This window comes from Canis lupus, chromosome 24 (assembly GCF_003254725.2).
Source record: "Canis lupus dingo isolate Sandy chromosome 24, ASM325472v2, whole genome shotgun sequence".
NCBI classification, from domain to species: domain Eukaryota; kingdom Metazoa; phylum Chordata; class Mammalia; order Carnivora; family Canidae; genus Canis; species Canis lupus.
In genome coordinates this window covers 46,564,350-46,591,004 of record NC_064266.1, presented here as the reverse complement: position 1 = coordinate 46,591,004, position 26,655 = coordinate 46,564,350, and the positions used below count along the sequence as shown (strand labels likewise).

Here is a 26,655-nt window from a genome sequence, read left to right as displayed (position 1 = left end):
CAGCAGAAGGAGTGGGGGGTGCAGACAGGTCCCAGGCGGGGTCCTGGGGGGTCCCGATGCCGTCCTGGACTGACCCCCCACAGCGCCTGCACACGGAGGGGCAGGGGCTGAGCTGTCGCAGGGGCTGAGCTCTGGCTGTGGCCAGGCGCTGGCTCACGTGTGGCAAAGGCTCCCTCGGATGGCCCGCAGCCACTGGCCGCCCCCCGGCCCGGCTGGCTGGCGTACTTGGGGCCCCACCAGCTCTGACCCAGTGGCCTCGGGTGGCATCCAGAGCCCCCTGCAGTCCACCCATGTGCACGCGGTCCCCGTTCCCAGTGTGGACGGGAGATGCCAGTGAAACCCAGTCACCCCTGCAGCCGCTCGCCTGCTGCCAGACCCCTTGGGCCCCTTGGTGCTGACCGAGCTGGCTGATTTGATCCTGTTCACCGGCTGTGTGACCCAACCCAGGTGGCGTCCACTGTCTCACTCTCCCCATCTGTGAGATGGGGATGTCGGGGAGCCTGTGCAGAGGCACGTGCTGGGACAGCGTGAGGAGTGTGGGGAGCTGACAGGCCTGACAATGCCCAGCAGACGCCCCTGCAGGAGCCATGCTACCTGTGGCCTCCTAAGTCCCCCCGTCCGCCTGAGTTCTCCAGGCTCACTAGACCCAGGGCCCCACCCCGAGGTCCTGACATCGTGGGGCCACCCTGGGCTGGACTCGAGCCCCAGCTCTGCCTGCCAAGTGCTGTGTGGCCTGGGAAGCCGAACTCCCCCAGTTGGAGCCACAGTGAGGATGAGGTGAGGTGACCACTGGCCACCAGGTGCCAGGTGTGGGGTCACCTCTGCACCAGCAGGGCCAGAGTCCCAGACTGTCTGTGTGGGGAAGCAGATGTGCAAACAGCCAGCCCCTGAGCCAGGCCGAGCTGCCAGCCAAACTTGCCGCATAAAGAAGGGGCTTTTGGAGACCAGGAGGCTGCCACTCAGCGCGGAGACTTCATGGACAAGGTGACCTTGAGCTTGACCTTGAAAAATAAGTCAATTTTGATAAGCAGAGAAGAGGGTGCTGGGGCAGGGAACGCGCTGCAGGAAGTAGGGAGACGCCCAGGAGCAGCACCCGCCCTGGGCCTGGACCCCGTTCCCCAAAACACAGGTGCCGGGTGGAGGCCAAGCCCCTGCCACCTGCTGGCAGGAACCGTCCTCTGCCCGAGTCACCCCACAAGCCCACCACCCGGACCTCGAGGGACCCACATCTCTCCCGTTCCAGGTGATAGGGGCCCAGGCCCCCAGGACACGGCAACACGCTGGGAGGGGCCAGTGTCGGAGCTGCCTGGGTGGGGGCCAGGGAACAGCCTGGGGGCCGCACACTGGGCCCCCGGGTGCAGGAGGGTGTCCCGCGGCAGCCTCCCTGCCCCGGCTCCCGTGAGCTCCCCGGGGACCTGCTGCCTGTCACCCCGCGTTGCCGGTGGGGGAGGAGAGGCCCCGTAGAAGGCCTCGGAAGATGGATTTGATTTGGTCATTCTTACTGGCAAACCTGACTCAAAAGCCCTGACAGATTTGTGGGAACTTGGTTATTCATGCCCAAAACGAGAGAGTAAATCTCAGGCCCACATGAGTCACCGCCGGGCAGTCCCCCTCGGCAGCTGTGGCACCGCTGCCCGGCAGGCTGGCGGCACGAAACCCCGGCCTCGGCTGATTTACAAACCCGAGCCGAGCCAGCCCGCTGCCCGCCGGGGGTGCGGCTCCGGGGCCCCCCTCGGTGTGGACCGCGGCAGGGGCCGCAGGGGCCAGGTGGACATCCCCGCGGCCACCCCAGAGGCCACCGCAGGCCCGGAACCTCCCGTCTGAGGACGTCCGTGGCCGGGAGTGGGACATGGGGGACAGGCTGAGGGCGCTGGCAGACGGAGACGCCCCGACTGAGGTGCCTGGAATTGTGGGCGACAGCCTGCGTCCCCCGTGGGCCGGCCCTGCGGTGCTCACCGAGCATCAGAGGCCCCCTCCCGGCTCCTCACCCACCTGCTGGCATCACCTCCATACCAGCTGTGTGCCCCAAACCTCTGCCCAGGCTGCGCGTCAGGGACCCCAGGCTAAGCCCCCAGTGCTGCCCGTGGAGGCCGGGGCCAGCTCGGGCGATCAGGGGATCGGGAGCCCCTCCCTCTGGCCTCCAGCCTCGCAGGCCCCACACGGCTGGAGCCAGTCTGGGGTGAAATCTGCAGGAATCAGCTCTCGGAACCACCGATACCCCCCCCTGTTTGCACATCCCCCTTCCTCTGAGAGCCCGGGTCTCCTGCAAAGTTCTCAGCAGGTCAACATCCCCTGCGCCCCTGTCCCTTCCGGCAGTGCCCCCCAAGCTCGCTGTTGTCCCTGCGGCCGGCCCAGTGGGGATGCGGGTGCAGCAGGGGCGCGGCTGCCGTGGCAGTGTCTCCTGTGCTCGCCCACGCGCAGGCTGCCCGGGTTCCCCGGGCTCCGGGGGTGTGACCCACAGGGCCCTCCTGTGCGTACCCCGCAGGCCGGCGGGAGCACCTGGTGCCTCTGCAACCAGCGGGGGAGCCGCTGAACGTCTGCAGGGCCCTCCTGAAGCCCTCCCTGGGGTGCGGGGGGGCCTGGCCAAGGAGGGTGACCCGGCCCGGGGCGGGGGGGTGGTACGTGCCCGAAGGCGGGTCTCTGCAGGCCCGGGACCTGGGCCTCCATCCGGGCCCCAGTTCTGCTTTCCGATATTTTTTTAGCCTACTTTTTAAATAAAAGCAACCCTCGTAGCGGGTTTAACGTTCAGGCTTGAGTACACGAGTCCCCATCATGCTCCTGCACCCACGGTGACCCCCGTCCTGCCAGGCCCCCCATCGTGCCCCCTACCCCACCGTACCCCACACCATCCCCCTCATCCTGCTGTGCCCCCTGTCCCACCATGCCCCCACCCCACCATGCCCCACCCCACCGTGCCCCCTGCCATGCCCCTGTTCCACCGTGCTCCCTACCCCGCTCTGCCCCCCACTGTGCCCCCTGTCCCACCGTGCCCCTGCCGTGCTCCCCGCTGGCCACCAACCACCTCAGCCCGCAGCTTCTCCATAGCTTTGGAGCACATGGTGCCCAAACCCTGTGCGAGTATAGACACTTTAAAGCAAATGGCCCAGGGGTGCCCGGGGGCTCCGTGGGTGAAGCATCTGCCTTCAGCTCAGGTCACGATCCTCGGTCCTGGGATCGAGTCCTGCATGGGGCTCCCTGCGCAGAGCGGGGGTCTGCTGGCCCCTCTCCCCCCAGTCCCCCACTTGTGCTGTCAAATAAATAAGTAAACTCTCTTTAAAAAAAAAAATTGGGATCCCTGGGTGGCGCAGCGGTTTGGCGCCTGCCTTTGGCCCAGGGCGCGATCCTGGAGACCCGGGATCGAATCCCACGTCGGGCTCCCGGTGCATGGAGCCTGCTTCTCCCTCTGCCTGTGTCTCTGCCTCTCTCTCTCTATCTGTGTGTGACTATCATAAATAAATAAAAATTAAAAAAATAAAAAAAATAAAAAAAAATAAAGCCAGTGGCCCCAGTGCAGCCGTGCACGCCCTCCCATGACGGCGAGCCTTCCCGTGCCCGCGCACCGTCCCTCGACCGCGGCCACCCATGACCACACACCCTCCCGTGGCCGCACAGCCCCTCATCGCAGCCCCTCGGGACGGCGCACCCTCCCACGAGCACACAGCCTCCGGGTGGCACAGACTCCCCGCGTGCTCGGGTCTCAGGGCGCACAGACCCACCCCATCTGTAACGCCCCAGGGTGGCTGGGGGCGGCCCTGCTGTGATGGGCCCCCCAGGACCCACTGTCCTCGTGCAGGGAGCCTCCCCCTCCGGGCTGAGAGCATGTGGGCACCCCCAGGCGCCTGCTCCAGGGCCAATGCAGGCTGGGCTTCCCGCCCCCTCCCCCCCAAAGGAGGGAGCCCCGAGTCCCCTGGGCCCTCCGGCAGCCCGCCCTGTTGTTGCCGACGACATTTGAGGCGTGCTGTCGCTTGCTAGGCTGTGGGGGCACCGCTCTCAGCCCCTCAGAGTCTGCACCTCTGCTTCTCCTGGAAGCCTCTGCCTCCAGGTCCCACGGGCCCCCTGGACCCCAAAGGGCTCCCCCCACCTCTGTCCCACAGCAAGTCCCCACCTGCTCATGTCCCCACCTTCCCAGCATGGTCGTTGAGACCCACGGGAAGTGCTGCCCGAGAGGGGCTGTGCCGCCCGTCCTGCGGTCCCCGAGGTGGCCCCTGGGGGCCCGGCCAGCGCTGCTGGGGCGACACCACCCGGGGCCCTTCCTGGGGCGGCTGTGGGCAGAGGCCCGCCCTGTGGGCTCAGCAGCGCCTCTGCCCGCCTGGCCAAGAGGAGAGCCAGCCTCCAGGCCCGAGCCGAGGCCACATCCTCGCGCAGGGGGCTCTGCTCCTTCAGAGGAAAGGAGCCAAAGGGAACAAAAGCAAGTTGCATGACCTGTGTTCATTGTGTCAAGTTCTGGCCCGAGACCTGCTGCCCCGGCAGGTGGGGGACATGAGCCCATGTGGGTGGGGGGGGCTGCTGAGTGCCCCCCAGTGTGCTTGGGGACAAGCCTGCAGAAGCTCCAGCAACGGACAGGCCTCCGGCGGACCGACCCAGCAACCCTCCTGGAGCCACCATTTCACAGGGGAGAGATGGGGGGGGGTAGGGAGAGACGGGGGGGAAGGAGGGAAGGGGGGAGAGACGGTGAGGGGGGCTGAGGCCGCAGGAACACGCCCCCTGGCTCCTGGGTTTGGAGCCCGGCCTGGCTCCCCCATGAGACACCAACTTGCCCGTGGGTCCCCGCTGAGCCCCCCACCCCGCCTCATGGGGCGAGGAGGGAGGTCTGGGTGGCAGCGAGGCCCGGGGCTGGAGGTCAAGGGTTAGGAGGGCTCCACGGTAGGAGCCGCGGCTGCCCTGCCCCCCGGGGCCGTGTCCAGCAGAGCCCTAGCCCTCCAGGTCCTCACCCCCGAGGGGACCCTGGGCCGCCCCTGCCCCGGAGCCCTGTCCGCCTGGGCGGGGGCAGCGGTGCCAGGGAACCCGGCAGTGTCTGGAATCGCGTCCAGAGGTTTTCAAGGAGAGAAATTCGGCCAAACCCTCAGGGGGATCATGGCTCCGAGCGCCTGCTTTTGCCTCGGCCGCACTCCGCAGAAGGCACCACGGACCTGGGGGGAAGGGCCTCGCGGCCGGAGGGGAGGCAGCCGGGACCCCGTGCCCCCCCCCCCAACAGGCTGGCGGGCGCTGTGCGTGGGCCGCGCTCCCCAGAGCCCCTTCCTCGCGCTGCCGGCCCCTCGGGGGCACCGTGCTCATCCCCAGCGGGACCTCCCGTGGGGGGACGTGGGCCAGCAGCTCTCGACTAGTCACGACGGTGGTTATTAGCATCGTCGTGATTAATTATTAATATATCAATACAATTAATACAGCGCCGCATGAATAATCCATGTCCGAGCTCCGTCTGCGGACGGCGTATTAGAGGCGTGGCGGGCCTGCTTCAGATCCGGGAGTCCCCAGTACGACGCCCTCCCCCCAGGTGCGCCAGGAGCCGGGAGCCGGCCGGCGTGTTCATTAACTTGTGCAGACCCCGATTAACGGCCCCCCTCTTGCCGCTCGGGGGTCTTTCTCTCTCCCTCTGGCTGGAGGCTGAGTCCCGGGGCTCAGGGACCCAGGCAGGGGAGCCGTCCCTGCACCCTGGCCCACCGGCACCAGCCCGGGGTGCGCAGGGGGCCGGCCTCTGTCGCTCACGGTGGCCGCGTGCTCACGCCCCCCGCTGGCAGGTGCAGAAGGTCAGTCACATGGGTCCCAGGGTCCTCTGCAAGCCCGCCAGCCCCGAAGCTGGCCTCCAGCCTTCCCACCCCGAGCCTTCAGCGGTGCCCTGTCGCCGAGCGCTCCTCCCAGGCCAGGAGCTCCTGGTCCCATGCGGGGCTGACGACAGGGGATACGCAGAGGCACCACCGTCCTTATTACTCTGTGGTTCTTTTGCTGCAGACGCGACTGAGGAGAGCCAGAGCAGTGCCAAACCCAGAGCTGCCACGACCCTCCCCGAGGCTGGCTGCAAGGTCAGTGCCGCGGATGAGGCCTCTGGGGGTGGCGGGAGCTCCTGGGGGGTCTCTGGGAGGGGGCTCTGCTGGCCGGGAAGGGGTCAGCTGGGGCCCTGGGCACGGGGGGGCCGGCCGTAGGAGCCAGGCATGCTCAGGGGACTGCGGCCACTGTCCCAGGAGGGAGAGGAGCGGGCTCCTCGGGACGCAGGTCCTGAGGGCAGTGAGCACGTCCTGCACCCAAGGGTCCCACCCTCCGGCCTCCAGATTGCCCACTGTGGTGACTGCTTGTCAGGGGGCAGGAAAGAGGTGCAGCGAGGGGATGGAGGCGCGCCCAGCAGGCTGCGAACCCCGGGCCCCACCTGGCCCCTTGGCCCTCCCGTGGGAGCCGCACGGGGCAGCCCTGATGCACAGATGAGAACAGGCGTGGGGGCGTCTTCCCCGCGGTCGCAGACCAGGACTTCTGCAGAGCCGTCGCAGGCCCGGGGCAGCATGCGACCTCCCGCGAGGGCTGGGGCCACCTGGGGGCACCGCCCCATCCTCTGTCCTGTGGGGCACACACCGCGAGGGGCCGGCGCTACCTTTACACTCACGGAAGCGCCTCTCCCCATGGCCCAGTGGGCGCGGCCCCGGCCCTGCCCTCCCCCGCACGCTCGCCTCTCCCCGTGGGACACTGGCCTTGGGGGCAGGGGTCCGGCCACGGCCCCCCGGGAGGACGAGCTGGGCGGCGGGTCAGAGCCCCCACACCTGCATGACTTGCTTTGGCTCCCAGGCCCCTGGGGGAGAGTGGCCCCCACTATCTGAGGACAGTTCTGTCCTTGGTTTGAGGCATCAGCTCCCCTGCGGCATGCGCGGCCCCACAGATTGCCAGCTTTTCTGGCAAATGCTGACCCAGGCCCCAGTGCCCCCCACCCCGCCCTCTGAGAGGCGTCAAGGGGCGGCCTCGACCGCAGGCTGCAGGCCACCTGGACAAAGGCGACGCACAGGACAGAAACGGGTGGTGTGAGTCCAGCCCTGCCCGGCAGTGCCTCCTGGTGGGCGCAACCTCCCCACCGAGAGGCCGGGGCTGAGAGGCCCCTGGGCACGGGGCGCAGCAGAGGCAGCCCCAGGGGCTCCAGAAAGAGCCTCGGGGACCATCGGGAGGGAGGGCAGGACGCAGAAGGGCAGGCGGCTTCCCCGACGCCAGCAGCTGGGCAGCTTGGGGGACGCCCAAGAGCCAAGGCGACAGTGATCAGTTTGCGGAAGATGCACTTGTGCTCCCGGGGGAGGCAGCGGGCTGCGGCTGGACATCTTTGTGCAAGACGGGGGCACTCGGTGAGGATGGGGGCACCCGGTGCAGGACGGGGGCACTCGGTGAGGATGGGGCACCCGGTGAGGATGAGGTACTCAGTGAGGATGGGACACTCAGTGCAGGACGGGGGCACTCGGTGAGGATGGGACTCTTGGTGAGGATGGGGCACCCGGGGCAGGACAGGGCACTCAGCACAGAAGACGGACTAGCCCGTCTCTACACATCGTCATTGGTGTCTCTGCAGTGACGCCAGCCTGGCGTTGGCAGGATGCCGATTTCTCCATCAGTCATGCGTCCACTGGTTGGTGCTGGAAGACGGAGAATCTCCATCTAGAAACTTCTGACTCAGCCTTGCTCCCCTGCCTGCCACGAGACACACGGCCCAGCTTTGCATGGCGGGAGATGTCTCGTGATTCGTCGTTCGGCTCCCCGGTCTGATGGTGAGTAGGAGCACAGGTCACGGCCGTCCCCGCGAGCCTGCTGACAAGGGAGGCCTGACCCCCCACTTGGCAGCAGAGGCCTGTGGAGGGACCCCCGCCTGGTGCTCCCACCCACCCTCCTGGGACAGCACCCCGCGTACTCGGACAGCGGCCCACACGTCGTGGGGGACCCACCGCACCCGGGGGCCAGCCGCAGGATGTCCAGCGGTCCTGGACATGCTCTCACGGTCTCACGGCTCTCACGGTCCTGGACGACGTCCTCCAATCTACCCACGCGAGCCCCGGGGCAGCCCTAACGTCGTCCGTGTTACGCTGACAAGACCCCTGCTTCTTGTTGCGAGCACCCACGTACTAGTGTTTCCATTTTTTTCTTATTTTTTAAAACCAGTCGGGTCGAAGCCTGCACGGCAGGCAGCTAATGCGCACCCACTGCTGTCCCAGGATGGCGGAGCTGAGACGTGACCCCCCACCCGGGCATCGGCCAGCCCACACGTGCGTGCCACGCTTGGCACACGAAGGCTGCCTCCACTGTGCCACGCGGCCTCTGTGTGTGCCCGGCCCGCACCTCCTCTTGCAAAGAGTGTTCTGGTTCCTCTCACGTGAGCCCGAGTGATTCCGGTGGATCCTCCCCCCGACCCCCAACGTGCTCCAGTGACCCCGGCCCGGCCCGTGAGCGTCCACCCGGGCCCCCCTGCCCGCCTCTTTCTCTCGCAGGTGCACTGCTGCTGCCTGGTGCAGCTGCCACCTTAGCCCGGCCTGGGGGGGGGGCCCGGCCCAGATGGAGCCGCCCAGAGGAAAGGAGCCGCCAGGTGTAGGCCCTACACACTTCTGGGCACCTAGTTTGAGGTTCCGGACCCGGCCCGAAGGTCAGACCTCTCGGCCCTGAGCCACTAAGTTCCCTTCTGAGGTGGGTTCGTACCCCCGGCGACACTGAGCCTGGACGCAGGAGCTGCGGTGGACCCGTCCCTCCCCGGGCGGCCCTGCCGCACAGCCTCTGCCCCTTGTCCCTGGGGTCCAGCCCCGGGCAGCGCGGTGTGTGTGGCGGTGAAGGGCAGCAGGCCGCAGGCACGCACCCCCGTGAGCGGGAGTCGCAAGGCAAGTCCAGGAAGGAAGACGCCCGCAGGGCCGCCACGTACCGAGCCGGTCACCGAGACTGCTGGAGGAGACTGATCAGATCTCTGGCAACAGAAGGTACGTCGGGGGGGTGGGGACAGGACCCCAGGCTTCGGGGGCTGCAGTGGAGGCCCATCGAGGCAGGAGAGCACAGGGGGCTGAGTGCAGGGGCCCAGGGAAGGAACACGGGACGGGGGCTCCCCTGGAAGGGGGGAGCTGAGTCCTCCTCTTGCGGGGTGGCCGCGGAGAGCCCACAGCCCTGGCTTCACCACCTCACTGTAAGCCTCCCCCCGACGCACGTGTGCACCCCAGGGGCCAGACCCTGTCACCCCCCCCAGCACCCCTGCCCTCCCTCAGCCTCCCCTGCCCCGCTCAGCCCACACTAGGCCACCTCCCCAAGCCATGATAGTGAATTGGGTCTGTGTGCTGGGGGGCGGGGACGGGGGGGTGTGTCTATGTGAGGGGGTGTGTGTGTGTGCACCTGCGTGAGCATGCACGTCACCGTGTGCACGTGTGCCTCGTGTGTGCGTGTGCCTGCAGGTATGAGGGAGCCTGCACAGGCGAGTGTGTGCACGTGTGCCCGGTGTGTCCCCAGCAGTAAGCGCTGAGGCCTGGACAGAACCGAGCAGCAGCGACACGCAGAAGCGCCCGGGACCCAGCTGCCTGCGGTGCGAGCGGCGCCACCGTCCAAGCGGCTCCGAGAGTGGCCGCGCTTCCCCAGAAGGTGGGGGGCGGGGGTGCGGATGACGGGCCGGCTGCACCCCGAGATCACACCCGCCTTCCCCAGCGGCCACGGAGCTCTTCAGAGGCTGCGAAGTAGCAGGAGGGGAGCCGCCCCACCCACAGGTGCCCACGCCGTCCCCGTGGCACAGGACAAGCCGCCTTGCTCACCGTCGCTCACTGTCCACGTGCCGAGTGTTGGGGGCTGCGTAGAGCTTCTCAACATCGTCCAAGAAAGAATTTCTTTCAAAGAACATTTTCTTGACTACAACGTACCGGGCATTTCAGGGCCCTCGTAGGCAGGACGTGGCCCCGTGGGAGCCGGGACTGGGATTCCCGAGCAAAGCCTCCAGGCCTCCGGCCGCTGAGCCAAGACGCCTCCCGCCGCGTGGACGGTCGCGGAACCACGGGAGGCAGATGTGGAAGGGGCGGCGTTGGGAGGCGGCGGGGGGGGGGGGTGGGGTGGGGCAGGCCGCCGTCTCCCTGTGCGAGCTCGAGACGCTCCGCCAGAAGAAGCGTAGCCTGGAGCCGTGGGACGCGCGGCCTTCGTGCAGGGCCCTGGGGCCCGGGTGCTGACGCGCGTCCCTCCGTTGCCCTCCTTCGGGCGCCGAGGCGCACAGGTTGTACTTGGGAGGCCGAGGTCGAGAGGCCCGTCCCCGACTCCTGCTCGGGTTCGCGGAGGCCCGCCTTCACCCGCGTCCCCCAGCTTCCTCCCCGGGTGCCCAAGGTCGGCGTTGGCCAGGCGCACAAGAGCACGGCGCTGGGACGACCCCGACAAGGGACCCCACGGCCAGGTGCCAGGGCTGAGGGGCACCGTGAGGACGCATGGCGGGGCCCGGGTCAGCGAGTACGGAGGGCCGGGCCCACGGGCAAGGTGAGGCCGCGGGGGCTGCGCCGGGAGCCCCCGGGGACATCAGGGCTTTTCAAGAGGGACGGAGTCCGCAGCCTGGGGGGACCCTGGCAGCACCAGGGCTGCCACGAGGGAGCCAGATCCGCCGACTGGGGGGTGCGCAGAGCAGCTGGTGACGCGGAGCAGGGGCAGGCTGGCCCCGCAGACCCTCTGAGCACAGGGGACAGGGTCAGACCCTCACACCCCCTCCGGGTGGGGGGCTCCCACCCCGCTGCCCCTGATCCCTGAAAGCCTCGCCTGAGGCAAGATCCTCAGGCCCCCAGGAAGCCACACAGCAGAGCCCGGAACCACCTGCAGGAGCCAAGGCGGCTTCCACCCCTAGTGGCCCAGGCTCTGCCCGGGGAGGGACCCCATGTGGAAGAGGCGGGCCCAGGACCCACAGCCCCCTGGATGCCAACCCAGCCCGGCTGGGCCACAGGCACGGGCCTCAGGCCCCTGACAGGCCCGGCCCCAGGGGGACACGGGCCCAGAGGACCATGACAAGCAGAGTGTGAGGCCCCCTGGGTGAACCCACGTCCCTGTGCCCCTTCCAGGCCCCTGGCGTGGTGTTCGCCCAGCTGGGCCCTGGCTCCCCGTGGACACCTGCTCCAGAAATTGGCGCTAGCTTGTGGGCACATGCAGCTAAAGCCGTGCAGGCTGCCGGGGGCCTGACCAGACTGCCCCGCAGTAAACCTCCGGACCAGGAGCGCAGCCCAGGCGGCCGGGGCTCAGGCCCGGGCCTCCCTCTGCTCGTTGGCCTCCTCCCATCCCTCGCAGCTCGGTGAGAGCTGGAGCTGGGCCTCGCTGGGCGAGTGGCTTCCCCGGGCGCCCCCGCGTTCCTTCATCAAGCATCTCGTAACTGCTAGGACCAGGAGCAGAACAGGGGCCCCGGGCGTGTTCTAGGCCTTTCCACGCACACGGTGCCCAGCGCGTGCCTCTGCTGCTCCCTCTGCACTCGGCCTGGCCCAGGGCTGGCGGACGGGGCCTCAGGGCCGCCTCCCAGAGGGCCGCGTTCATACGGCCCACGAGCTGGGAATGGCTTTTATATTTTTGCATGACCGAGGGTGAGAAAACCCAAAGGAAGGGCCGTGTTTCAGGACGACTAAAATCACGCAACTCGGCTCCCAGCGTCCACAGCTCCTCTGGAGCCCACGGAGCCCGCCGTTCACGTGCCGCCCGGGGCTGCTTCCTGGGGCCGCCCCGCCCTTGGCCCCATGAAGCTCGCCTGCTGCCCACCCGGCCCCCTCTGGGGTCTTTGGCCTCCTACCCCACGGCATCTGTGTGGTCAGGCGCGGCAACGGGAGCAGGAGTGGGCAGCCGGCCGGGGGCGGGAGGGCGCCGGGAACCGCTCCAAGGAGTCGGGAGCTGACGTCCATGCTGCAGGTGGACGTGGGGGCCAGCCTTTCAGCTAGAGGGGAGCTGAGGCCGGGCGCAGGGGGCGGGCGGCTCTGGCCACCATGGGGGTGGGTGCAAACTGTCCCCAGTCAACTGAAAAGCTGATCGATCGGCTTGTCGGGCATGGACGGAGGTGAGGATCTGTCTCCCTGTCCTGAGGACGAGGGGTGTGCCCGCGCCCCCGCAGGTGCAGCATTCCACACCGGCCCGAGAGCTGCCTCGGGCAGGAGGCAGGCAGGAGGGCGGGGGAGGGCGGGGGGCAGGAGGAGGCCGGCCTCGCCAGGTCCTCGGTGCGGGCGGGATCCGAAGGCGGGCTCTTTGGCGGGTGCCCAGGAGAGAAGCCCCGGCTCTACCTCCTGTGTGTCCTGTGGCCCCGCAGCGGGTGGTCCCAGGGCCTGAGGCGGCTCAGGCGACTTCTGCACAAGCAGGTGCGGGGCCTTGGCGGGCCGTGTGCTGGGCCTCCCCGCGCGGCCACCAGGGCCATGGACGCCTAGCTGGGAACGGCCTCCCGGGGCCAAGGTCACCTTCAAGGAGAAAGTGGAGCCAAGGTGGGGAGGCGTCTGTCCGGCAGGACAGGGGCTGCTGCCCAGACCCAGCTCACATGGCCCCGCGATGCGCTTCCCAGCAACACTCCGCTGTGCAAACACGGGCAGCTGGCGAGGGCTGTGGGCGCGGGCGGCCCCAGGGAGGGCACCTCTGAGGAATCGCCCGGGAGGAGGGCAGGCGGGCCTCTGGGTCCCGGTCTCGGCGGGGGGTGGGGGTTCGCTTACTTGGGGCCGACCAGACGGCGCTGGGCCTCCGTGTGGCCTCCGCGTGGCCGCCGTGTCCTCCGGCCTGGCTGACGGCGCGATCAATGCACAGCTACAGCTGGTTGAAGGGGACCAAATCCATTGAACAGTTGATTTGGTTCCATTTTACCAGCTTTAGCAAAGCATTTGGCTCCAGGGTCCATGGGAAGCAGCGACGTGGATGACTCAGTCGTCCCCAGGGAGACGTGATGTCCGGATGCCCAGGACGCCCAGGCTCTGCCCCCACCTCCTCCCCCGCAGGGCCCACCGCGGCTGCGGCCCCTCGTGCCCGGCAGGGACCGTACATGACAGGGGAGTGCCACGGGTGGGGGCGGGGGTGGGGGCCCCACGGCGGACACACATGCTTGCACACGCACAGCACACGCATGCACACGGGGGCCCGGGCACAGGGGCTCCATCCCCTGGCAGCGCTGCCCCCGCCCCTCACCTTCCCGGGCACCACAGCACCGGCCACTGCCCCAGCCCCAGGGCCCAGCCAAGACCCTCAGGGCCCTGCCCTCGGGGGGCTCACCGCCTGCGGATGGAGACCCCTGGCCCCAGCCTGCATCTCACTCTCAGCTGGAACTGAGGCAGGACAGGCCCGAGTCCCACCTGCGCCGTGGGAGGGGGAGGTGAGCTCGGTTGCAGCGGGGGTCCCGGGGAGCAGGGGTGGGAATATTCCAGGGAAGGACCCCCTCTCGAGTGGCTGTGGGGGGTGAAGCAGGACACGGCCGACCCCACTGGTGCCCGGGGCCCCTGGGCCCCAAACCTGCGGCCTGTGGGGGATGCGAGGAGAGTCCCCTCGGCCCCTGGGCACAGCCCTGAAGTCCGAGCGAGGACAGCACGGGGCAGCCGGGGCCGCACAAGACCTCATCACCCTCCGTGACTCTGACGGAGCAAGTTCCTTTTTAGAAAATTAGTTTTCCTGCCAGCACCCAATTCATCAGCACCGATGACGAGGGGGGACGGCGGCTTCGGCGGTGCCAGGGACACGGCGTCCCGGGTGTGTGGACTTTCCTCTGAGCACAGACCAGCCCTGCAGCGCGGGGTGACCGCACCTGCCCCCCGCCCCCCCGCCGACTGCCCTGGTCCCTCCTCTGTGCCCGCCCTCCCGCAGCCGCTGGGGCAGGTGCTCGGTATCAGGCCCACCCATGGCCCCCGCGGGCGCAGAGCCCAGAGCCCCCCGAGACCTCGTCCCCCGCCGCACCTGCCGCCGTACCCCTCCTCAAAGAAGTGAACCGGTCAGCGCCACAGGGTTCCTCCTCTGGGAACGGCCCTGGCCATTCACCTCAAGACCAGCCCCCGAAGGGCAGCAGGAGCCCGGGGAGGGCCCCCCCGTCCAGGCTCTTCCCGTGGCCATATCCCAGCTCTGCACACGCCCTTTCCTCTTGGTTCCAGAGCATGTGGACGGCGGTGGGGCGCCCCAAGGATTCCCAGAGCCGGCCGGGGTGCTGGGGGGCTCCCAGCCCCACTGTGCATATTCCCAGCGAAGCGGGGCCATGACGAGCCTCCGTGTGGCCGCTGCCACGGATGGACACCGTCCCTGGGGGACCTGTCATCCCCGAGTCCAAGCACACGCCCCACACCTGGGGGGCGGCCCAGCCCAGCGTCCACGCCACCTCGCCCCTACGACACCCTCAGTGCTCTCGGGTTCCCGTCCCTGTGCCACCAAGTCTGCAGGAATTCACCCCAAATAACAGACCTTCACTTCCACACGGCATCGCTCCTGGCCTGGGGCCTGTCCGGCGCGGCCCTGGACGTGTCAGAGCACCGCTGGCTCAGCCGGGTCCCTGCTCGGGGCCAGAAGGCCGGGGGGTGGTGGTCTCCCAGGGGCCAGGAGCGAGCGCAGCAGGTGGCTGATGGGTTTGCCCCCAGTTCGGGCAGGGGCTGCCTAGGGACCCCGGCGGCGTGGCCGCGTGGCCTGGGCCGGGTTGTGTCCGCGGCTCGAAGCCCCGCACGCCGGCCCCGCCATCCTGTCATCCCGGGAGGGGGCCCGGGGCTCAGGATGCCTCCCGTGGCCGCCCTCCCGGGCCTGAGGCCGTCCAGCCGTGCACTCTCGCGCCCCTATACAGCCTTGTCTGGGGAAGGTTCTGGCAACTGTTTATTCAGTGAGTGTCCGGCCCACGTGACTCGGGCCCGAGGGGCTGGCGGGGCTGTGTCTGCGGCACCCCCGGGGCGCAGTCCCGTGTCTGTCTGACTCGGTTGCCCAGTGAGTGTCTAACTCAGTCTGGCAGATTTTCTGCAGCCCCACCTGGGCGTCCAGGGTCTCAGCCTCCATCGGGGGCTCCCGGCTGCCCCACGAGCCCCGGTGCCCTCTGAACGGGCCACGGCTCCACCCAGGTGCCTCTCGAGCCCCCGCCCAGGCCCCCCCGCTGGCTCGGCCCCTCCACTCACCTCCACCAGCGCCTCAGGAGCCCCCGCCCCTTCCCGCCACGGGCCTCGGGGCCTCTGAGCCCAGGACCGGAGGGAGAGCACGGCCGAGCCCAGAGGACGGCCGGGGGAGCAGACAAGGCCGGTGCCAAGCCTTCACCGTGACTTGCAAACGCGTCACGACGCCTGCATTTTCGTGCGCGATGCCTCCCGTCACAGGGAGGAGGGCGCCCCGGCCCGGGCTGCAGGGCCTGGCAGAGACGGGCCGCGCGTCCGGGGAACCCAGCATCGCAGGCCGCGGCCGTGGCTGGAGCGGGGCAGCGGCTTCCTCAGGACCCTCCCCGCGGCCCCCACGCCTGTCTTTCCACGAGGGTGAGACAGAACCAGGCTGCAGCCAACACAGTGTGTGCGTTTTATGAACCACACAATTAAATAGGTTTTTAAACATCTGCTGATGGAATCGTCCCGTCCGGGGACGTACACTCAGCATTTTTAAGCAGCAACTGATACTGGATGTGGGGAAGTCACTGCGGAACACTCTGGCAGCCCTGTTAAAATCGATAGAAAATTAGATGCTATGAGCGTGCATATGTGTCCAATTAGCTATGATCGGAGCAAACGGCGACGCAGGTGAAACGTGGTGCATCCGCCCAGAGTTGAGGCCAGCCTCACCCCGAAGGCCCCCCGTGAGGCAGGGATGCCCCCGACGCCAGGGCCACAGGGCTGCATGGCTGCTGGCGCTGCCCCCTCAAATGCCCCCCAGGGCCCAAGCAGCAGCCGGCACCTCCTCCAGGAAGCCCTCCTGCATTTGATAAGGGGCCTTAGACTCAGAGTGAGGACACAGTGAGCGGCTGAAGCTCCCCGGGCGACCTGGGCACACCAGGCTGCCCCTGCCCGGACCCTGAGCTGTCCCTCAGTCTGACCCACCAGTTGGGGGCACAGAGAGGGCTTCCTCGGTCCCTGTGAGCCTCAGTTTCCCCATGTGGGAGTGCCTGCCTCACACAGTCCGTAGTCCTTGCCAGCCCATGCCCCTAACCACTGCTACCACCTATCCCAGCGCAGAGGGTGGCCCTGGCCTCGTCCCTCCCATGCTGCCCCGCGGCCCCCACCCAGGTGCCCAGACACAGCACCCACTCAGGGAAGAACCACCAGATGCCCCAGACGGAGGCGTCAGCGCCCTGCACAGCGGGTGGGACTGGCCGGGTCCCCAGGGCAGAGGTGCCACCCACCTCCCCTCGGGGACAGCCAACAGCAGAGACGCACTGTGGGGCCGAAGACCCTGCACTCGGAGGTCACGGGGCGGGGCGCGGGTGCAGCTGCACCCCCCCAGCCAGCACAGGGTCCGGGCGCCCAGACCGCGGCAGGGGCGTCCCAGCCGCAGCACCTGACTCCCACCGCCCGGGAGCCTGTCAGCAACTCCTATCTGGATGCCTCTTGTGCTTTTTACTATGAAGCTTTTAAAATTTAAACATCAGTAACCTAATATGTCTCCGGCAGCAACGTTACCTATTAGCACTCAGATTCACCACGAAATTAATTTTTAATCCCAAATTTTGGTTAATTATTAAAATAACTAGCAAAGAACTACAGTTAGTCCCGGGAGCGTGAGCAGCACCAGCCCAGGGCCGGAGCGAAGGAGCCTGCCCAGCCCGCGCCCGCGCTGCTGGGTCCTCTCGGGGTGTCTCCAGGGGGCCCCACAGTGTGGAAGCCCCGCCCCCAAACAGCTCTCACCCCGTGCGCTCACCCAGCCGGATGCCCACCTAGACCTGCTCAGCCCGCGTCCGTGACCTTCCTGTCTGTTCAAAAAATATACATGTATTATTTCTCAACACTGATAAAAGTTTAATACGGAGTTGCCCGGGATTTTAATAAACGTGTCACCAAACGAGCAAAGTGAACTGATGGGCCCGTCCTAGAGATAAATTTCGCCTCCAACAGGCCCGGAGAGCAGGGCCGCGGGGCGAGCAGGGACGCGGGACGAGAGGGGCCGCACAACCGTTTTGCTGTTCTTTGCAGAAATGGTAAGATGGATTTTTGTGTCTTATTATCCCACAGGTGGGGCCGGGGTGAGAGCCGGTGTAACGGCAGGAAAGCGAGGCGCCCGGCCGAGACCGCCCCGGAGAGCCCTGAGGTCAGGGCGGGCGGCCCGGGAGCAAATTCGCTGGCCGTGAGGGCCCCTCGGCACCGCGGCACCTCCGCGCAGTCCCCGTCCCCCCGCCCGCAGACACGGACCCCAGCGACCCCCAGGGCACAGGGAGGGCTCTCCTCGCCGGGTCCGGGTCACGACAGGACTCCACTCAACGGGTGCATCTGGCCCTGAACTCTGGCAGCAGGTGCAGACGTGCCCCGTGGCCACCGGCCTCCAGCCCCGGAGCGGTGCCCGGCTCTCATGGGGTGTTGGGCAGGTCCCTTTATTCCCTCACTCAAGGTCACCTGCTCCACTGGCTGCAGAGCCGAGCGAAACTCCACCGTTAGAGATTCGCTTCTTGGGTTAGAGGTGGAGGGAAAGCGAGGTCCCCCGGGAAGCCGCTGGCCTACAAGCCTCGGGGCGCGCTGCTGTGTGCAGCACAGGAGGCCACGGCCAGCAACAGACAAGGAGGTACGGGGGGACCCTGGCGACAGCGTCCACGCTGCAGGACACAGCCTGCAGGAACCAGGCCAGGCAGAGGCCTGCTGAGCACACACTGCCCCCAGCCCAGGGTTGGGGTCCTGGCCCGCCTCACCCCCGCCAGGGTCTCCGGGGCTTGCCTGGACTTGGCTCGCCTGGACTTGGCGCCCACAAAGGGGGCGGGTGGGGAAGGGACAGGGCTCGGAGCCCCAGCCAGCCCGCACTGCTGTCACCGCAGCCGCAACTGTGCACTTGGGTGGTGGGTGGGGTGCAAGGAGGCCGCCCCTGGGCCTCCCCCGGCCCCGAGTCATCTGAGTTCAGCCTCTCCAACTGGACAGCTGAGAATGTGGACTATTTATACCGGCCAAGGAGGGCAGGCGGCTGCACAGACACACAGCCCGGGCGCCATATGTGGGCATGACGGTCGGCAGGCAGGCCTGCCAGGGGGACAAGGACCCAAGCGGCACGTCTGTCCTGGGTGTCCTTCACCCTCCAGCCTCCCCCGTCCCCCGTGACAGGCTCCCGGACAGCTGCCTTACCCCCGCTGCTGTTAAAAATACTCCAGCCCTGAACCTCCTGTCCTGTCCTCTGTGCCCCAAGCTAGAGAGCTAGACGCTTGGCCCCAGGGAGGTGACCCCAGACTCTCCACCACCAGATCCAAGGGTGTCCACTACCCTGGACGGGAGAAAGCCAGTGACCCTGCTGCCCGGCCCTGGGCTGCACACCAGCAGCCTCGAAGGCGCCTCTGTGCCCGGTGTCCCTGCCCTGCCATACACACCGGGCCTGCACCCCCACCCCAGCACAGGAAGCGGACCTGGGCCTCTGCAAACGCAGGCGGATGGTGCAGATCTGCAGCGCCTCAGGGAGCAGGTGCCAGCGCCGCCACTTCTCAGGACCCATCGCCCTGAGTCTCTGTACTAAGGAGCAGCCGCCAGGCTGTCAGAATGGCCCTCCCGTCCCTCCCGTCCCTGCCCTTGAGATGCACACAGCCCCACATGCCGCCTGCACGGCAGCAGCTCTGCAGCAGCCCGCACTGCTCAGCCGCCACCCCTGCAGCTGCAGCCCCTCCCTGCGGGGCGGGCCGGGCCTTCCCAGGGCCAGAGCCAGCCTGGAACTCTGAGCCACGAAGGCAGCACCCACTGGGAACCCAGGAATGCCGCCCAGGAGCGGCGCCCAGCTCTGGCCAGCCGGGTGCTCGGCCCCGCAGGGCCCGTGGAGAGATTCCGGGGCAGGACACAGGCGGAGCAGACTGCGGGAGCTCCTGGGGGCCCCTGGCAGCGGTGCTGGGGACCCCTTCGCCTCCCGAAAGTCACGCCAGCCTCTTGCGACCTGAGGCTGGCTGCTGGTGGGCCAAGGGCAGGGGCGAGGCCCGGGCCCCCAGGCGCTCCCGGCCCCGGAGCAGCAGCAGGCGTCAAAGGCAGGGAGCAAGCAGCGGGGAGCGGAGGCCTCTGCAATGGGACGTGCGGCCAGCGAGGCTGAGTCAGCACAAAGCTGGAGGAGGCCCGGTACCCTTTATGCTAAGGTGGCACAATTAATGCAACGCGCTGGCCCCGCCCCCTCGCGCTGGCCCCGCCCCTCGCGCTGGCCCCGCCCCCTGCCCACCGTCCACTTTCTGCCCCGCAGTCCCTCCAGGCTCCATCCTCCTGGGCTGTGCCCTGGCCCTAAGGATTGCTGGGGTCCCCTCCGTGTTCCCGGGGCCGGGGGCGGGGGGACTTGCAGTGCACGCTGTTCACTTTGATGGACAGGCTGCGGCCGCATAAACACCGTCCTGGGGGGATCCTGATCGTGCAGTGGCCCCTCCGCCCAGCAGTCCTCAGGGAGATTCCTCATGCCCCCCACAGATGCTTTCACCAGGGCCCCCCCTCCTTGAAAACCTTGTGCCATAAAACGCGTTCTTGCCCGTGACGAGTGCACCGTCCGACCGAGACGCGAACGCCGCCTCCTTGGAAGCAGGTGCCACCGCTTCCTTGGTCACCTGGCTACACACACGGAAGACACTTTGTGGTCAACGTAGACGCACGCACATGGCGCCACGGGGCTGCCCCCACCAGCCGAGCCCCCGCACGGAGCGTGGCCGGATTTTGTGAGCCGTCACCGGAAAGAGACGAACTAATTTGATAGGTGGAAATTATGAGTGTCACAATCCCCGGAGCCACCGTCTCCACACACGGAACCCAGGCCTTGCCATCGGACTGCGAACGTTTCCCAGCTGTCCTGGGACACCCAGGAGCAGCCCTGCTCCAAGGGCTCAGAGAAAGGGGCACGGGCCACCCCTCCCAGCCTCCATGTCCCCGCACAGCCTCACAGAAACCACCTGGGTCCCCATGTTGGTGGGCAAGCCCTAAGAGGGTGCAGCCTTCACCCCCGCACATCCCAGACCCCTCTGCCTCTGCAAGGGTCCCGGGGGCCCCAGGGCGGCCTGTCGGGGGTAACAGACCATCTCAGAAAAGCCCTCTGGGCAGAGCACACACATAGGCCCGCCGGCCTCTCCTGTCCCCGCAGAGAGGCCCAAAGACCCGACTCAGAAGCCACATTCGCTCTGGGTTCCCTCTCCGGCTCCTCCCCCGGGAAGCCAGGAGCTAGAGCTTCATGTACAGAAAGTTCCAGCCGCCCCCGGGGCTCCCACGGGGAGGCGTCCAAGTGGTGCCCGTTCTTATTTTGGCCAATCAAGAGACGGGTGGCAATTTACAGCTCTCTCCCTGCGAACTCGCTAGCTTTATGCTCAGTCAAACCTGATTCCCAAACACTAATGCTTTTATTTAAACACCACATCCTGCAGTAAAGCCTTAATGTACAGCGGGATGCATCTAGGGGAAGAGCCGTGTGTCTGCGGCCAGCCCTGGTGGCCACGCGCCCTGCTACTTCCCTCCCTGTGGCCGGAGCTGGAAGCACTTGGGCGAGGATGACCTTCCCGGGGACGCTGGGCACGGACCCCCCCAGGGCCCAGTGGCCGGAAGGAAGGCTATGCCCAAGGACCATCCTACCTCCCAGCTACGGGTGCCATTGGAGCGACCCTCAGCTACAGTCACCCCCTGGGAGCTGGGAACTGCGCAGGCTCCGTAGTGGGACCTCCGTGGCTCAGGGCACCTGTCTGCCCCCAGACCCCGGGGCTTCCAGCAGCTGGAGGAGGCGGCCTACCCGCCGGCCCCTCCCCGTCCCACTCCCGATGTGAGAGCCGCATTCCTGCCAAAGGTCAGGGTGTGGGAGGGGCTGGGGCACCTGCCATGGGCCTCGGGCAGCAATGCCAAGGACGCCCAGAAAAGCAGAGATGACACACACGTTGGAAAAATAGCCCTGAGGCGAGGAGGACGTGCCCTGGGCAGACACACTGGCTTCCCCGCACCCCTAGGGCCAGGATCCGGCTGAGAGGCCCCTCCCGTGGTGGCCCAGCCCCTGGCAGCCACCCCAGAGCTCTCTGCCCTCTGTCCTCGCCAGAGAAGGACCTGCGCTGTGGGGCCCGGCTCCGCACACCACACAGAGCATCTGCCCTCGTCCCCTGGGCCACACGGGGTCCCATCACGGGACACCCCAGCCCCTTCCCCCATCCGGGACCCGGGCGGTGGCAGAGCACGCAGAAGGGGTCCGGGCTCATCCCCACAGCTGTCACCCTAGGCAGGCCAAGGAGGCCTGGGGGCTCGGGCTGCTGGGGGCGGAGGGCAGGGCAAGGCGTGGCCGCGGGGCAGGGCCAGGCCACCCTCCACCCTCGGCATCTGTGCCCTCCGTCCGGGCGCCCCCAGGCTCCAGGGCTCGGGCGTTTCAGAGGCTGGAGTGGAGGCCTGGGGCCTGGGGCTGTAGGTGCCTCTGACCCCACTGCTGCCCTGGGCCTGACCCGGGGCGCGGAGCCATGTGGCACCCTGGCCTCTGCCTCTCGGCGCAGCCCCTGGAGCCAGGGCGGGGTGTTTCCCTCAAGGAGCCCCCCACGTGGCCGCAGGAGCCCCTTCCCCTCCTTCCTTTCCTTGCCCGGCCTGGCTCCCTGACCCTTTGGGGACACGCTGCTTTCCCAGAGTCTGCGAGCTGCTTCCCGCCCCCCGCACAGACAGCCCCTTCTACTGGCGGATGACCCCGTCCAGGGTGTGCGGAAGTGAGGCCCCAGAGCCGCGGGCACTCGACCTGCCCCCCCAGCCCCCCACCCCCGCACGGACCCCACGCCTGCCACAGGGCCACCTTCCCTCTGCCGCAGTCAGCACGTTGAATATTTAATGTCTGATGAACGCTTCCACCTGCTGACACAGGCAAAGTGACAGAACAATACCGGCAGGGGACAGGTCCGTCCGCTGACGCCCAGGCAGCCTGCCACGGAGGCCTCGCCCCGGCCGTAGCCGCCGCCCGGCTGGCTGGCCGTCTGTCTGTCCCCCGGGCGACCCTGCGGGCGAGCGTTCCCCACCTGAAATACATACTTCTTTACATTCCATAGCTTAGCAGGTCCATATGGGCATATAAAGAAGTATGTTCCCCAAGCGGGTAGTTCGGTATAGACGTGGGCTCAGGGAAGGGGCCCCAGGGAGGATCCACACCCGGAGCCCGCGCTCTGCCTGGGGCCAGCACACCGCGTCCCGGCTCGGCCCCCACCCGCCGACCTGGGCGCCGTCTGCCTCCCGCTCTCCGGGGCTGGCACACGCGCGCGCTCTCGAGAATCCCTCCATTCGCCCCACAGTGATCTGGTTTTGCGTCAGTGGAACAAGAAAAGCAGGGACCAGGGCTGCCACCTCCCACCCTCACCCCGGAGAAGGGATGCGCGTTTCCTCTCGGAGACGTGCGAGCCTCAGCCAGCACCCTCCCTCTCCATCTGGGCACCTTGTCCCAGCCAAGTGCACGGGGAGGCCAGAGCTCAGAGGGAACCCACCCCGAGTGCTCGGGGAGCAGCACCGCTCGCCGTGAGCCCAGGTGGGAGGACCAGGAGACCCCGGGAGGGGACAGGCCTTACCTGGGCAGCTGGCGGCCTCCGGGGCAGGTCCCTGGTGGTTGTGCCTCCCAGGAACCGGAGCCCGCGTGGGCAGGGCGCCGTCATGCCTCTGCCTCTGGAGACACGCGTGACAAGGACAGTAGCAGGTGGACCCTGCATCTCCAGAGGGCGGCTGGGAGCTGCTGGGAGGTGGTCCTGCCGCCACCTGCCCCTTCTGCTCCCGGGCCTGGCCGGGCGGCTCCTGCTTCCCATCTCTGGCGGCCGCCGCCGCCTCCTCCGGCTCCCTCCCTCCCTTCTTCGCCCTCTCCCTCTCCTCTGCACTCCTGGCGTGTCACCGCCTCTGCCGGGGCCACCTGAAAGATGCTCGCAGCAGCGGGCGGTCACACGGGCGCCCGGGGGCCACCGAGCACTGCCCGCCCGGCGACGCGGCCCGGCCCACCTGGCTCCCGGTGGCACCTGCCCGGCCCCCACCAGGCCTGATCAATACCAATTTACAGGCAAACGCGGGGCCGCCTTCCCGGTGATGAATTTCCCGGTGAGCACCGGCTTCTAATGAACCCGTTAAAGAGGTTTAAGTAAACTTAGCGCGAGGCAAGCTAAGCACTTCGAACGCTTAATTGTGTCGATACTGTTTCTCACTGCGTCTCAGAGTCTGCCCGTGATGGAGGAGTCGCCCCTCTTCCCAGCAACTTCTCCGGCCACCCCGAAGCCCGGAGAACCACGGAGAGCTGACACGGAGCAGCGTGGCCTCCAGGTCGGGTGCCCGCCAGGGGGAGGCCACCCCCCAGCCTGGGCCCGGGGGCGTCAGCAGCGCACGGGTGAGGTCCCGCCGTGGCCAGGCTGAGGCCTGCGGCCGGGCGGCGGAGAGGGTGTCACACGTCGCTGGGCGCCTGCAGAGGGAGAGAGCAGGGGACACGCTCGCGGGGACAGGGGTCCAGCTGGGCACATACACAGACCACCTGCACCCGGGGTCCTGCTGTCTAGGCAGCACTAGGCCCCCGGCCCCAACACACTTCCAGTTCCATCTGCAAGACAAGGCCCGGGGCGACCCGGGGCGACCCTGTGCACCCTCGCCTCCAGGCAGCCCACCCGTCCCGCGCAGACGGCCCAGGGAGGGTGTCCGGACGCTGCCACCCCCAGGGCAGGGCCGCGTCTCCGCAGAGCCTGCAGGGTGCACTGGCAGCTAAGCAATTTCTCGAGTCCCTGGGCTGTGGCAGCCGCACCAGGCACGGCCGGGCTGGGGTTTTCCTTGTGGGGGGGGGGGGTGATCTGGGCTCCAAGAAGCTCCCCAGTGCAAGGAGAGAGCCACCCTGCAGGAAGATCCTGAGGAGCGATGTCCCATTTTCATGTGGCTGCTGTTATTTATCATCCTCATGGAGCCGGAGTGAAAAAGGCAACCGGGACACCCCCAGGCCCCCCTCTGCCCCCCGCACCCCGGGATGTGCCCTCCAGAGACCCTCACCCGGGAACGGGAGCCTGGCACCTACATCTCCCCACCCCCCCCCCCAGCGACCACAGAGGCCTCAGAAGCCCTGCTGGGGCCTGGGACCCTCCTCACGCTCCCCCCTCCCCGGCCTTCACACAGACGGTCTGGAGCTCAGGGCAAAGTCGGGGCTCCAAAGGGCAGGAGGGGCAGCCCGGGTCCAACCACAGCCCCCTGAGCCTCTGCCCTGCTCCAGCAGGAACCCCGGCCACTTTTCAAACAGTTTCCCATCCTGGCAGGACAGAAGCAGCAGCCGCCTCCGAGGGACCCCACGGGGCAGGGGGGTGAGCTGGCACCCTGCCCTACCTCGTCAGCTGTGACCCCCACCCCAGCCGCGTGGAGGTCATGCTCCCCCGCAGAGACACCTGGCTGCTCCCCACCCCCACCCCACCCCACCCCCACGGAGCCCCCGGGGTCTCCGCCCACCCCCACGGTGTGCACCCAGCACAGGGACCCCCCACCCCGACGGGGACGGCGGGATCTACGAGAGTAGAGTCCTGCCCCGGGCAGCCGCGGGCGACCCCCCTGCCCCAGCATCTCCACGGTTAATGCTGCAAGTTCCAAGGTAAGTTTAAGCACACTCCCCACTCCGGGCGCCGAGCTCTGTGCCGGGGGGCAGGTCAACGGCGCCCTCCCCCAGCCCCCCCGCCCTCCCCCGGCACCAGGACCCCCATCCGCCCCTGGGCGTCCAGAGGCAGCCGCTGCCTCCGAAATGCCCGCATGTCAAAGTTCGTGCATCCCGGTTGGACGCGCCCTCCCGGCCTGCTGGCTGCTGGCTCTGCAGTTTTCCAAATGCGGACGGAGCCGCGAGCCAGGAGCAAACTCCAAAGCACCCCCGTAGGAAGCACGCGGCCGCGGCTCCCACCCACCGGCAGGCACACCCCCACCGCGGCGGCCGGCAAGTTTGTGGGGCCGTCCGGCGGCTGGGCAGGACTCACCGCGGAGCCCCTCCGGCCGGGCTGGCGACAGCGGCGGCAGCGGGCGCAGGGTCGCGGCTCCCGGTACGATGCGCCCGCGTGGCTCCCGGGGAGATGCTGCAGCCGCGCCAGCACCATCCACCTTCTCCCGGAGCCAATCGCGAATGCAGGGGTGGGGGAGGCCGGAGCTCGGAGGCGACCGCACTTGGGGGTGGGGGGCAGGCAAAGAGAAAGAAGACACCGCGCACCCCCCTCCGCACCCTGCCCTTCCCCCAGCCCTCCCGCAGCAGCGCAGACTTAGCAGGAAGGGAGATCTTGAGGAGAGAGGGAGAGAGAGGGAGGGAGGGAGGGACCAGAGGCGCAGGACTGGCGGGCGATGCAGAGTTACGGAGGAGCCACCTCGAGCCGCGCACCTTGAGCCCCTCCCTGCTCGGGGCTGTGTCTGCAGACGCTCCGCACCCCCAGCCGGGTCAGCGCAAGGTAGAGGTCAGGGTGGAACAAAAGGGGCCGGTCCCGCGGGTGTGCAGGCTCGCACATGCACACAGCCCATCGCCGAGACACACGCAGGGGGGGAGGGGAGGGCGAGGGAGGGGAGGGCTGACCCGAGGGGCCGGAGCGGGCGTGGGGGCCCCCCTCGGGTCAGGAGCCGGCCTCACCTTTGCAGTCCTTATATACCCGGCCAAGCATCCCAAACACGCGGCCCCGGCCAAGTGGCCCCCTCGGGCTGTGCTCCCTGACCATATTTAGTAAAGCAGGGGAAAAAATAGCGTGTCAGCTGGGCCTCGGCTGGCCGGCCACCGGGAACAGGGTGGGAGCGCCAGCGCCATTGACGGCGGTCCTGGGCCCGGGCTGCTGTCCTCGGCCCCTCCGCCCCTCCCCACGGGCCTCCCACCGGCTGTCCCTGCCCTGCCGTCCCCCCTGCTATTTTTAGCCTCGCCCAGTACAGAGGCGCCTCCGGCAGCAGGGCAGCAGCCTCCCAGGCCACGCAGCCTGCTCCTAGGGGAGACCCGGGCGGCCCCCGGGGCTCGGGCCAGGCGGGGAGGCCTGCCATCGCCGCCCTGCTCTGGGCCTCCGGGGACTGGGTCCCACTCGGTGCCCTTTCGCCCAGAATGGGGGCCGGGGGTCAGGTGATGACACAGCCTCCGGGACTTCCGGAGGCTCCCGAGCCGGCTCTGAGGCATGAGGACCGCAGGTCACCTTGGACAGCGAGCCAGGCCACCAGGCTTGCCACAGTCTGCCCTGGGCCTGCCCCCGGGGGCCTGCGTGAGCGCGAGACCCCGGCCCCCACGCCTGCTCCTCTCGGAGCGCCCCCATCCCGGGGTCAGGCCGCAATGATGTAATAGTGCACACGGGCACCTGTCCTCACGGGGCCTGGCCGCGGAGGCCGACCGTCCCCCACCACTGTGTGAGCTGCGTGGGCGCCCCCGGGACACAGGACGGGGCACTGCAATAGCGGGGTGCAGGCCTCGTGGGGAGGCAGGGACACTGCTAGCCTCCCGGTCTGTGGAGTCCTGGCCAAGTGTAAGCAGCAAGATGCCCATTGTTCCAGAAAGCATCCACCAGCCTGGCCCCTCCTGTGGCTCGCTGCAGGTGTGGGGAACGGGTGTCTGTGCCCCTCTGAGCAGGCCCCCATGTGCCTGGGACCCTGACGTCACCCTTGGCCCAGAGCTGCGGGATGCCAGGGCACACGGGAGGGGAGGGGGTGCAGAGGGGAGAGGAGGGGGTGCAGAACTACCAGC

At 68.1% G+C, this 26,655-nt stretch overlaps 1 long non-coding RNA gene across 1 annotated transcript; it reads right to left on the bottom strand.

The window, feature by feature from the left end:
- Nucleotides 1–15,394: 15,394 nt before the first annotated feature.
- LOC118352180 (uncharacterized) lies at nt 15,395–25,558 on the bottom strand. The gene is made up of 2 exons (XR_004808914.2): nt 24,938–25,558; nt 15,395–15,553 (listed from the first exon to the last, which is right to left on the bottom strand). It is a non-coding gene; the product is annotated as an uncharacterized LOC118352180 (long non-coding RNA).
- Nucleotides 25,559–26,655: the final 1,097 nt, after the last annotated feature.